The sequence below is a fragment of the Dasypus novemcinctus genome, chromosome 4 (assembly GCF_030445035.2).
Source record: "Dasypus novemcinctus isolate mDasNov1 chromosome 4, mDasNov1.1.hap2, whole genome shotgun sequence".
In the NCBI taxonomy this organism is placed as follows: domain Eukaryota; kingdom Metazoa; phylum Chordata; class Mammalia; order Cingulata; family Dasypodidae; genus Dasypus; species Dasypus novemcinctus.
In genome coordinates, this window is record NC_080676.1 from 145,610,676 (window position 1) to 145,624,989 (window position 14,314).

Genomic DNA, 14,314 nt, shown 5'->3' on the forward strand with positions numbered 1-14,314 from the left:
TTGAAGATTATTCTTTTTTTATTTCTCTCCCCTTCCAGCGCCACCCCCCCCCCCCCCGCCTGCCACCTCCCAGTTGTCTGCTCTCTGTGTCCATTCGCTGTGTGTTCTTCTGTGACTGCTTCTATCCTTATCAGTGGCACTGGGAATCTGTGTTTCTTTTTGTTGTGTCATCTTGTTGTGTCAGCTCTCTGTGTGTGCAGCACCATTCCTGGGCAGGCTGCGCTTTCTTTCGCGCTGGGCGGCTCTCCTTACGGGGCGCACTCCTTGTGCATGGGGTTCCCCTACGCAGGGGACACTGCGTGGCAGGGCATCAGCACTGCGCATGGGCCAGCTCCACATGGGTCAAGGAGGCCCGGGGTTTGAACCACGGACCTCCCATGTGGTAGGCAGGTGCCCTATCCATTGGGCCAAGTCTGCTTTCCAAAGATTACTTTAGATTCTGTCCAGTGAATTGATGCTAGGTAGATGAAAAACACCCATTTAGTGACTACACCATGTTGCAGGTGAGAAATAATAGTAACTTAACTAGGTTGGTAGTAGAGGAGGTGATAAGATGTGGTTGAATTCTAGATAGAGTAAAAAGAGGTGTTGATACTTTGGATGTAGAAAGTGAAATAAATAGAGGAGTCAAGAAAGACTCTGCTGTATTAGACCTGAACAACTGAAAAAATGGAGTTGCCATTTACTGAAATGTGGAAGAATATGGGAGACAACGGTTAGAAAGGGAAGATCAGGAATTAGGTGGGTTTTTTTTAATGTTTTTTAGGCATCTAAGTGGAGATAGTAAGTAAACAACTGAATGTGTGAGTCTGTATTTTGGAGATAATGCAAGTCTAGAGATTTATATAAGGAGTCAGTTGTATAAGGATTTAATTTAAAGTAATTGGATTGTATAAAATCATTTAAGATGCCAAGGCAGAAAAAATGGGCATCAGTCATATGTAATATTGTTAGGCCAGGAAAATGAGGAAGATACAGCAGAGGAAACTAAGAATTATTGATCAATACAGTAGGAGAACCAAAAGAAAGAGCAATAACCCAGAGTCCAAGCAACAAAAGGAGTTCAAGGAGGAGAGAGTGATCAATGGTAACAAATGTGTTGGATTGGCCAAGTAATATGAAGTCTTACAATGTTGAGATCACTGGTGAGCTTTTCTAGGTACAGTTTGGAAGTTGTGGTGTGCAAAAATCCACTAGGATTCAAGAGTGTTAAGTGTTCTTTTCCATGAATATAATAGACTAATATCCTGAAAAATCTTCCCGATAAGAATGAGCTAAAATGGTGATAAAATATAAAAATCATCTTTTAAAATTTGTGTTTTAGCTAAGAAAAAAGTAAGGGTTTTCTTGAGAGCCAACAATTTTATGAAGCAGGAAATCAGAAAGGTAAGTAAGGGCTGAAGGCAGTAGTATTTTAGGCCTTTGACTTTAACAATCTTGTAGGAAACCAAAGCAAAAGACTAGGATATGTACAAGGAGGAGCTGGTCTTCTGGTCCAAGCTTTCTCCACTTGAAACCAGACTTCCAAGTTCTATTTCCTTAGTAAAACATTCAACTAGAAAAAATGCACCCCCAAAAGTTAAATGGTAGAACAATTTGTCTACACTGACCTTGACACTATGTGGCAGGGGAAATTTTTTCTTCTTATCCTCTGTATGAAAATCCAGTCCTGAATTAAGTTTGAGTATTGAATTCATACTACTTGTGTTGTCAGAAATACCCCAAGCCAAGATTGTGACACTGCCTCAGTCACTCAGCAATAGCAAGTAAAATCCCCATTGGAGGAACATACCTTCAATCCAGATCTCAAATTATCTCCAGAGATAAAGAGCAAGTCAACAAGAGCTCTGAATTTTAAAAAAAATCAAAAACAATATGAGAAAACAAGTTAACAAGAGCAAGAGCCAGGAAAAAGGACAAACAGAAGAATCTGGCTCACAAAGACTTCAGATATTAGAATTATTAGTTACGGATCATGAAACAACTATACAATTTATATTTAAGGAAATTAAGAAATTGAAACTATGATAAATTTCTATAAAAAGACTAAATATGTTTGAAAAAGAATGAACTAGAACTTCCATAAATAAAAATATAATCTTCAAAATTCAAATTTAGTCAATGGAATAAAGAGCAAATAAGATGTAGCTAAGACGAGCATGAGTGAAATGGATTACAGATCAGAAGATATTGCCCCAAATTTAGAACAGGTAGATAAAGAGATAGAAAATTTAAAGAAGGAGTTAGAGATGTGGAAATCAGATTATGATCTATTACATGTGTGAATGGAATTCCAGAAGGAGATAATTAAAAGAATAGAAGAGAGGCATTATCACTAGATAATAGTGAAAATTCTCCAAAATTGATCATGAGGAATCTCAATTCTGAATTGAAAGTTTTCATAATTGATTCTAAGAATAACCCAGCAGCATTAGTAAATGCAATTCTTATCTAAACACATTTTAGTGAAACAGAAGAGCAACAGAGAAAGGGACATTTTAAAAAAGTCATAGCAAAGAAACAACTATCCAAAAAAGATTGACACTTAGCTGATAGCTCTTTTCTTAATAGCCATGATAGAAATCAAAAAGGATTTGAGAGAAATAACTATCTTAACTAGAACAATAGGTTCGGCTAAAATCTTTCCAGAGTGAGGGCACCATAAAGACATTTCCAGAAAAACAAAAGAAATTTTACCTTTGAAAAGGAATGTGTAAACAGTATTGTGGATAATAAGGAAGGTGAATCAAGATGAAAAATCTAATCTATGAACAGAAGTCTGACAGTGGAAGTCATATGGGTAACAAAGAAATGTTTCAAAAGCAAAAAAAGCATAATTTGCAGCATAATTCTGGACAGTGGTGGAGGATGCTGATGATTTTAACAAATGTAGAGTATTTATGATATAATAGGCATAGTTCTAAATGTTTGCTTTATTCTTTTAACTCTTGCAATTACTCTGTAAGCTAGGTACTATAAGTATTCCTTTTTAAATGGAAGTTGATATGCAGACAAAGAGCTGGAAGTTAAGTTCTGAAAATAGTCTGAAAATAGAGTTTGTATGCTCCATTTTGCTTCCCTATAGCTCTTAACCAACTCATTAAAGTATCCAAAGATTTTAACTTACTCAGGAGATGGGTAGAGAATTGATTAACTTTAGAATTTGTTAACTTAAGAAGTATGCATGTCATAATTTTTAGAGTAAAGACAAAAATTACAAAGACTATAAATATCTGAAGTAGAAAGGAAAAAAAAAAAACCAGAATCAGGGGGGAAAATACTTCATTCAATCCAAAAACAGTAAAGAATGGGTTAAGGAAAAGAAAGATAAATGAATAAAAATAAAGCCAAATATATAAAAAGGGCAGTAAATACACTATACTTTCCTTCAAAGACAGAAAATGATAGATTTTTAAAAACATACCTTTTAATTTTTTTAAAAAAGATGCTTAGATTACATAAATGTTACATAAAAAAATATAGGGGATTCCCTTATGGCCCACTTTGTAGCCCTCCCACATTTTCCCACATTAACAACCATCGTTCATTAGTGTGGTACATTTGTCACAATTGATGAACACATTTTGGAGAATTGCCACTAAGTGTGGATTATATTCTACATTGTAGTTTAATCTCTCTTCCGCATATTTTTGTTAAGTTATGACAAGTTATATAATGGCCTGTATCTGTCTTTGCAATACCGTTCAGGGCAACTCACCAAAATGCCTCCAAATTATACCTACTTTTCCCTCTCCCTCCACTCAGAACATCTAGTGGCCACTGCCTTCACATCAATGATAAAAGTTCTTTCATTGCTAGAATCACAATAAGTTTATAGTAGAATAACAGTAAGTCTACTCTAGTCCATCATTCATTCCCCAATCCTGAGGATTCTGGGATGGTGATGCCCACTCCACCTCTAATTGAGAGGGCATTTAGATCCCATGGGGCATATGGATGGGACTATCTTGCTTGCAGTTGTAGACTCTCTCTGTTCCTTGGGGTGGTGGTTGTCTATCATCATCTCCTTGTTAGTTTTCCTGGGTAAGTCCAATAAACTGGAGAGTAGGTGTTGCAAATCCGTCGAGATTCAGGGCTTAACTGGTATATGGACAGGCGAAGGATTTAAGTCTCTTGGACATACGCCTATCAACTCTAGTACCAACTATAGGTTCAAATAGAAGGGCTAGAAGAGCCATGTGTAGGGAAACCACAACTGAGTCTAACTCTGTCACACTTCAGAGCATAAATTCCAAACTCCTGAGCTGTCTGCCCTGTCTATAGTGTCTGGAAGTCTCCAGAGCCCTCAGGAGCCCCACTATTTGAGACAATATTTACTTTGGCAGAAAATGATAGATTTTTAAAAATCCAGCTCTGTAATTTTAGGAAGTAAATATTTAAAACAAGGACATTAGAATCAACAAAAGTGTAAGAATGAGACTCCGTGTGACAAAATAATGCTAATTAAAAGAAAGCTGGTGTTGCTATATTATAATCAGGCAAAATATACTTTAAGGTTAATATCTGTCTGGAGAGAAAGAAGACAACTACAAAATAATGAAGATTCTATTTACCACAAAGGCATAATAATTTTAAACCATTATGGAACTAATCATACAGCTTCCAAATAGATAAGGAAAATATTAATAACACTTTATAAAGAATTTGACAAATCCATTATTATATTGAGAGATTTTTTGACAAAAATTAAGTAAGAGTATGGAAGATACTTACAAACAATTAACAATCGTGAGCTAATTGACATAAATATTGAGCACTATACCCAACAATTGGCAATACTTGTTTATTCTCACAAATACATTTATGAAAATAGAGCTCATACCAGAACACAAAGACATTTTCAATACATTGCAAAGAATCAGTTTTTGCCCACTCTGTATTTTCTTCCCAAAAAACCAATTAAGTTAGATACTAATAACAAAAAGATTAAGTCAAAGTGTATAGTTAAAGTTTAAAAATCAACTCTTTTGTGTCAAGGAAGAAATTATAAAATAAATTTAAAAATCCTTAAAATGGAATGGTGATAAAAATACTATGGATGCTACAAACAGCAAAACTAGGGGAGTACAGTCAAAGCTGTTTATAAGAGGCTATGTATAGCTTTAATACTTGTGAAAATAAACAAGTATCAAATTACAAAGTTAGAGATTCTCAACAGCTGTGTTAATGACTTTGGGGAAGAAAAATTTCTATTGAGCAGGACTTCCCATGCACTGCAGAATAAATACTCACCTGGTCCTCACCCACTAAATGCCAATGGCTCTAACTAGAGTTATTGTGGAAAGAGAAAATGCCTCTATACATTTCTAAATGCCTCCGTGAATGTGGTATCACTTTCAGTGGAGAACTATTGAGTTTAGACAAAGAATGAAAGAATAAAACCAAAAAGAGTAGAAGGATGAGATCAGAACAAAAATAAGGGCAAGATAATAGCAAAAATTAATGTACAAAAATTATAAAATAAAGAGGATAAAAAATACTAATAAAGTTAGGCAAGTTTTATCAAGAAAATAATAGATGCAAAAAAGTAAGAAATCAAAGTAGGGTGTGCAAATACAGATCCAGTAGATGTTAAAGAAGTAACAAAACAATATTGTGAATAATTTTATGCCAATAAATTTGAAAAGATAAATGAAATAGACAAATATACATACACAATATCAGAATGATATGTGTGTGTGTTTATCCTAAAGAGTCTCAGGAAGAAATAGAAGACTTATATATTTCTAAAATCAATAATGAAATTTAATCTGTGTTTGATTTGCAATCTACCCCATGGATAAAATAAGTAATCCAGACTGTTTTTAGGCTAATTTTACAAAATATTTAAGGAATATTAAGGAATAAACTATGCTAGTCTCCTACAAAATCTCCAGTATGACAGACCAAGTCATTTTATGAAGCTGGTATGACCTCAATAACAAAACCAGAAAGGACAGTGTGAGATAATTGTAGGTCAATTTACACATGACCATAAATGCAAAAATCTTTAACAGAATACTAGCATACCAAGATAGCAAAGTAAACAAGGAAATGCAACATAACAATGTTGGGTTTATGCAAGCAACACAAGATTGGCTTAATGTTAGAGAATCAAACTGTGTATCTATCCAAATTAAAGATTGAGGAGGCAAAGGAATGTGATCAACTCCATAGATGCAGGAAAATAGTCATTAAATGTAACATGCATTTGTGATAAAAGTACAAAATAAATGTGGGGTAGAAGGGAATTTTTTCAAGCTTTTAAAGGGTATCTAAAAAAATCACACCATTAATCATGAAATATTAAAAGTTTCCCTTTAAATCTGGAACAAAACAAGGATTCCACTACAGTCTCATTGATTTAAATGCAATAAAGGATTTAGCTAGTAAATACATCTAGAAAAATGTGTAATAAAGGCCTCATGGATTGATAAGGAAGGGATAAAGTTGTTAGTATTAGCACTTGTCATGGTTGTTGATGTAGAAAATCCAAATGGACTGCCAAATATTAGCAAATTAGTGAAAGAATTTAACAATATACTTGAGATGGGACCAATGAAAAATTAATGCTATTATTAACAATTAGGGAATGAAAATACAAAGATAAAAAGCTACCATTTCCATCATATATATATCTATAACAATGTCTACAAATGTATGTCTATCTTTAGATAGGAATCTGTTAGTATATACTTTAGTCCCTTGTTAATTTTCTTCTGTGATCCATATGTCAGATTTTCTTCATGTTCAGTAATTGTCATTTTCCTTCACTTATCTCTGGGTTTTACATTTTCTTCTTCCTAAACTTTTCTCTCTCTCTTAAGGTAACGAGTTTTGTTTGTTAATACTTATATTTCTCAAACTTTGTCTTCAATTCTAAATAATTTTTTCTTCTATTTATATTTTTTCTGAGTTCTGTTGCCTCATTTCCGTAGCTCCCTGTCTGATTTATGTTGTTCTGATACTTGTTTAATTTTCTTTTAATTTTTCCAACTCATTTTGAATGAGTATGTTATGATTTTGATCAGTTTTATGGATGTGTCTTTCAAGTATGCTTTTATTATGTGTAAAGATGCTATTCTGTGCCTTTGTTTCCTTTTTTTTCTTCAGAATATCTTTGGATGGGATATGACCTTGACAGCTTTCTGTTGCTCATTTTTATGTGAAATTAATACTTCTGAACTTTTAAAAGAAGGTGGGGTTTAATAGAGCTAACTTCATAAGCTCTCTCATCTGTTGTTTCCTTATGGTGCTCGAAAATATGCCAGTTATTTCTGTGAGCACTTGTTTTGTAGCCCCCTCTTTCATCTGGACTTTTTAATCCTTCTCCACTCTCAGTAGGGATTCCACCCCTATCATGTTTTCCTCACTGTAGGGTGTTGCTCTTGAAAGGCACCCTGGATTGGTCCATTTTAACAGTTCTTTGAGGCCAGGCAGCTCCAGCTCCTTCTTGTTATGGTGGATCCTTCGCATTCACAGCTATCAGAGTGGGAGCAAACCCTTCCTAGTTTCTGTGACTGTTCTCAAATTGGCCCTCCCTGCTTTCCTATAAATACCTGCAGGCTATTTTCAAGTTCTTTTCTAAAGTATGTTAAACACTGATTATTCCTTCTTCATCCTATACACAAGCTGAAATATTGCAGGGTGTGGCTGTTGAAGACTTGTCTTCACCTGTTTATTGTTTGGGCTTACCTTGTCACTTAGTTTTATTGAAAGAGTTGTTCAGGGGACGGTAGATTTGCTATCTCGTTGCTCTGTCTGTTTTTAAATGTGGATTCATGAAGACCCCAAACTATGCCACTACCAATGGAGCTATCTTCCTAGAATCATGGACCTTTAATTTTTTTCAAGGGAAAGTAATAATTTATTAATGGGACTTCAATTTTTTTTTTGCACAAATGTAATCATGGAAACTAGTTTGGCTTTAAATAAGGGGAATTTTAGTATCATTCTACCTTTATTATTCGAACTATTTGGGGTATTCTTAGTAAGAATGGACAGATGAGCTGGGGTAATTTAAGATGAGAAATAAAATAGAGAGTGCATATAATTGGCATGGTTTGCCTTCTAAGCCTATTTCAGACATTTTGGAGTGCAACAGCTGAACTGTGGTGTGATACCCTAACTTTTTCATTAGTTTCAGAAAGATATCAAGAAGCAGCAAAGTAGGTCAAGCATCTGCATGTTTCTGCAGGGGAGAAATCAGTGCCTCTTAATGACCAAGAACTAAGAATAAAGGACTAAAATCTGCAATCCTTTTAAGGTTAAACTTCTTGTTTTGCAAAACAGTAGCAGCTAATCTATGCATGCTTTCAGTTGAAGCCTAGCACCTACTCTGCAACATATATTACATACTGAACATAAAACTTACACCACAGGCCTTGCATATTTTGATCTTTCAGCTAGTTGCACAAAAATCTGGCTAGAACTTTCAAAATTCCATTTTTCTTTACCTTATGCCTGAGTAAATTTTTAGACAGGGTAACCCCTCTTCAATACCTAACTGGAAAATTAATTTAAATAATGAAACATAATGAAAACAGCATGATTCTCAGGGAAAGAGGGACTTGTCTTGCATTTATAGTGGAGCTAATTAGGTAGGGAACTAGTAAAGCGTGAACCAAGAATGGTTCTCAGACTACCAACCTTCCTACAGTTCTTCTTTAATTCATTATAATTATGTATTTATTCTGGGCTAATGTACAAAGGCTTTGTGATACAACATTGATTCCAAATTCACTTAATGGTAATTATAGATTTTTGTTTCTTGGAGAATAAACTGAAATTAATATACAACAGTGCTATTATATCTTAAATATGCTCCAGATCTCATTTTCTCTGTCTTATAAAGGAGCTACACAACCGTGTACTTCTTTTCTTAAATTTCTTCAGTTTTCTTATTTTGTATACGTGCATTGATTTCTGTGAAAATTTTAATCTTTTTTTTAAGAGTCTCCAAAATGATATAAAATTATATGTTCTTCTTCCTTAATTCTGTTATCCTTGATAATAAAGTGGAGAATCACTCTGAGAGCAAGGAGGAAGGGACTGATTCAAATAACAATACTCTGGAACAATTTATTAAATTCTCATCATCTTCATCCCTATTATCTCCATTAATTTCCTAGATGTATGGTTGCCTAAATCAGTGTGAGTTGATGGAACAGGGAACTATGGTAACAGTAGTTTTAGGTTCAGTTTGAACTATTTCTTACTAAGTACTACCTGCCCACCCAACAGTGCCTATTCTTTCTGCCTTGACAACATTAGTTCAGCTTATATATGTCTCTAGACATGTATTCTAGTTTTGTTGTGGTGGTTCACCAGCTGCCTCTGTAAAGACACTCTCACTGTTTAATTGATTTTGTAGGAAGAGTAAGAAATTGTAGTCATTTGCAATAAATCATTAGCATGCTTCACTAACTAGCTGAGCTAATCCCATGTGTCTGATGGTCTGATGTCAAAACATTCAATTTGGTTTTGGTGGGGTGGGGAGTCAGGTCTAATAAATACAATAATTTATTAGAAAACCACTAAGTAGAATAAACAAATTGTTTAATTTTATCCAGTTCACATGACATAGATCCAGGTGGGGGGTGGGAGGGAGTTATCTAATAAAATGTAGAAAACAGTATATATTTGGAGGTCATCATAATGCAAGATTTCTGCTCTATACATTTTTTTCACTGCTTCTTTTTTTAAATTAAATTTTTTTATTTTTAAAGGATATTTAGATTATATAAATTCTATATAAAAAATAGAAGGAATTCCCATATGATCCCCTCCTTGCCTCTGCCACACTTCCCCACATCAATAACATCCCTCATTAATGTGGTACGTTTTTTATAGTTGATGAAAACACATTGAGGCATTGCTACTAACCATGGATTACAGTTTACATTATAGTTTACACTCTGTCCCACACAATTTTGTAGATTACAACAAAATATATAAAGGCCTGTATCTGTTACTGCAAAGTCATGCAGGACAATTCCAATGTCCTGAAAATGCCCCCATATTACACCTATCATTCCCTCTCCCATCTCTCAGAACCTCTGGCTGCCACTGCCTTTATATCAATGATGAGAGTTCTTTCATTGCTAGAATAATAATAACTCTACAGTAGAATAATAATAAGTCTACTTTCCTCCATTGTTCATTCCCCAAGCTTGAGGATTTTGGGATGGTGATGTCCACTCTGCTTTTAATTGAGAGGGAGCTTAGATGCCATGGGGCAGATAGATGGAACTATCTTGCTTACAGTTGCAGACACTCTCTATTCCTTGGGATAGGCATTGTCCATCATATCCTTGTTAGTTGTCCTGGGTGAGTCCAGTGAACTGGAGACAAGGTGTTGCAACTTTGCTGAAATTCATGGCTCAGTTGGCACACGGACAGACCAAAGATGTAAGTCTCTGGGACATATATTTATCAAGTATAGTACTAATTATAGGTCAAAGTAAAAGGGGCAGAAGAGCCATGTGTAGAGAACCTATGAATGAGTTTAACTCTGTTACACTGGGGTACATAAAATTCAAAGTAAGACTTATTGACAGGGTGCAGAATTCCTGAGCTCTCTGCCCTGATTATAGTTTCTGGATGTCTCTAGAGCCCTCATTAGCCCACTATTTGAGGTACTGTTTACCATGGCAGTCATTGAGATCCTGCTGAGACATGCATAAGTGTAACCTCTGGAATGATCTCCTGACTCACTTTGAAATTGCTTAGCCATAAAACTCATTTATGTTTACCTTTTCCACCTTTTGGTCAAAGTCTTTTTCCAGATGCATTACTAGTAATGCCTTGGTGCCAGGGAGGCTCATTCCCCGGAGTCATGTCCCATGCCAGGGGGGAGGTAGTAGTGTGTTTATATGGTGAGTTTCACTTAGACAGAGGCCACATTTGAGCAACAAGGAGGCTTTCAGAAGGTAACTCTTAGGCAATATATAATACTAGGCTAAGTTTCAGTTTCACTAGAAAATGTTCATGAGTACAATCATCAATATGAAGGGCCTGACATAATAATCTGTCCTTCTCTATGCACTTGCCCTTGCACTTGGGGGATTCTTGCTGTCCTATTAAAGAATGTAGCAGAACTCCCCAGGATGGGAATTCAATATTCTTTCAGTTATTGTGTGGATCTCCACTCACCGAGACAATGCCCAGTGAACACTTGAATATGTTCATATGCCTTAGCTGCTCCATTAATTTTAAATGTACTCCCTGATACACTAACCAACATGATTTTCATTGTTTGCCAATTCTCCTCATGTATTTTGGGGAAAAATACATTCAATGTGCTGCATCAAAATGAACTATCAAGTTTATGAATTAAATGAAATGAATTAAATGAAATTAAATATAATGAATTTTTATGAAATAATTCAATTAAGAGAAGGCATATTTGTGTAAATCCAGAAAGCCTACTCTTCATTTTCTTTCATTAATTTAATTTAGAGTGCTTCTTACTAATTTATGATCTTCACTGCTTTTCCCAGTTTTCAAAAATATAAAGCAAATGCATTTCCATGAAAAATTGCAATATTTTTTCTCATTTTGACTTCTGGTAGTGATATTCATTAGGCTCTGTTTTGCAGTTCTGCAGCATATTTTGTTTCCATGACTGATCTTTATTGATAGTGATTAGCTACTTTCTTCCTGTTTTAAAATAACTTGAAAGTGACATATTTACATAATACATGTTTTTGTTTCACTTCAAAGTAATGAATGAGAGAGTGTTACTATTATTTTTATTAAGTGTAAAGTTTGGCAAGATGATTCCATAAAGACGCAAACATTCTATCTTCAAAGTGATGTTAGAAATTGTAGAAAGGCCAGCAGTTGATTCCTGCTGTACAAATCAATTGGTACAAAATGAAAGAACTGTAGTTTGGATTTCTTTTAATTTGATAATATCTCAACAAAACGGAAGCAAAGATATTTAAAAAATATTAGTGCTGATTAAAGTCATCCAAAAAACACTGCCTAGGCTTTAGGAAGAATAATTCTGTAAGTCAGGATTTATGCTGAAGGAGGCAATTAGAAATTTAAAACTTTGGTCAAAGGAATGTCTTACTCATACCCATGCCCCAATTGAAAGTGAATTCACATATACCAATGCCAAGTTATGGAGCACATTTTCACTTCATTGAAAACCAATTCTATTTCTTTGGCTTTACATGTCTGGTTCAGTTAACCTACTGACTAATGTGCAAAAAAAATTTAGATTTTTGTCAAACCTAGAACTCTTTTGTTTCCCTTACCAATCACATTTTAACCTTTGTTCTGAGGGCTTTGAGTTACATTTTGAAAAATTCATTGGCTTCTTATATCATGTAGCTGTGGCTGAGTAACAACTTACCCCCAAACTTAGTGTTTTAAAACAACCACCATTTATTATTTCTCTCAAATTTACAGGGTCAGTCTTCTGATCTTGGCTGGGCTTCACTGACTAATACTAGAATTGTGACTACTAACCAGAATTATTCCCATCTCTGGGAATTCATCCAGGATTCACTTATAGAGCTGGTCTAGGATAACCTCAGGTGGGAAAATCTTCTCTGCTCCATGTGATCTTTTGTTCCTCAGCAGGCTATCAGTGTTGGGATTCCCAAAGAATACTATCCAAGTTCATTGGTTTGCTAGTAGGATCCATAGGACTCAGCATATAGTTGTACTCATGGTTATTATTCATTATAGTAAAAATATACAGGGCAAAATCAGTAAAAGCCAAATTTGTACAGAGTTAACTCTCAAGGAAACAAGGCACAAACTTCTAAGACTGCTCTCAGTGGAGTCAGACACTTACACAATTTCTCCAATAAATTGTGATAACACCTCTTAAATGTCACCTATCAAGGTGAGTTCATCAGAAACTCAGTGCTCAAGTTTTGATTGGGCTGCTCATAATATAATACCCTGGGAAGCAGACTTGGCCCAGTGGTTAGGGCATCTGTCTACCACATGGGAGGTCCACAGTTCAAACCCCAGACCTCCTTGACCCGTGTGGATCTGGCCCACGTGCAGGGCCGATACATGCAAGGAGTGACCTGCCAAGCAGGGTGCCCCCCCATGTAGGGGAGCCCCACGTGCAAAGACTGTGCCCCATAAGGAGAGCTGCCCAACGTGAAAGAAAGTGCAGCATGCCCAAGAATGGCCCCCCACACACAGAGGGTTGACACAGCAAGATGATGCAACAAAAAGAAACACAGATTTCCGTGCCGCTGACAACAACAGAAGTGGACAAAAAGAAGAACACGCAGCAAATAGACACAGAGAACAGACAACTGGGGTGGGTGCGGGGAAGGGTAGAGAAATAAATAAAATAAATCTTTAAAAAACAATAATAATAATATAATACTCTGTACCTGGTATGTACCAAAATACCAGATTCTCAGAAGCAAAATTGATGTTCAACATAAACCATATTGTCTGCATAAACAGTTTAGGCCTTATAAGCCACTCTTATGAGTTAGGGTGGTAGGAACATTGCTAAAATCCAAGTTTCCAGATGCCAATTAAAGGTCCACCATGAAAGCTGGTCTTCCCAAAGATAAGACTACAATGTAAAGTCCTGCTATATAAATTCTATTTTGGATATTGTCCCAGGCTTTTTATCTGCCAAGGCAAAGTTCCAGAACTAAGGCAAATAGAAGCTAACAAGGACCTTGAGGTTTAGGCTAGTAACTGACACAAAGTCACTTTTGACATAGCCTACTGACCGAAGTGGGCCCCAAGACCATCCAGATTCAAAAGGAGAGGACAACTCCATCTCGTTATGGGGGGCGGGAGATGTTGTTTGTAAAGTAACATTGTAGAGGACATAGGTAGTAATTAATTGGGGCCATGAATGTAATCCATCTACCACACTTCTCAAACTTCTCTTCCTTGCCTTAGAAAGTTTTGAGATGCTTATGACTTGCCCTGTCTCCATCCATGCTGCTCACCTCTGTAATGAACTTCTATCACAGTTCTTTTCCAACCACCTGTGGATAAGGTTCTGGGCATTTCCAAAGGTTAACTCTCAAACTCAGTTCACTATGGTGTCTCTCACAAAGCTAATGCATTGGGCCCACTGTTTGGGCTCTTTATTTGCTACACTCTTCATTTGTGTAGAAATAAAACAGCTGCTGCTTCTCAGGGATTTGAGATATTACTGTTTAGGCAATCCAAAAGGGCTCTTCATCAACTCCAAACTCAAAGTGTCTATATTCCACTAATGAACAGCAGTCATTGTCACACTCAATAGGATAAAATGCAACTGGACTCAGTATACTGTAAAGCAGCCAACTCCAGGACTGATCCCATCTCT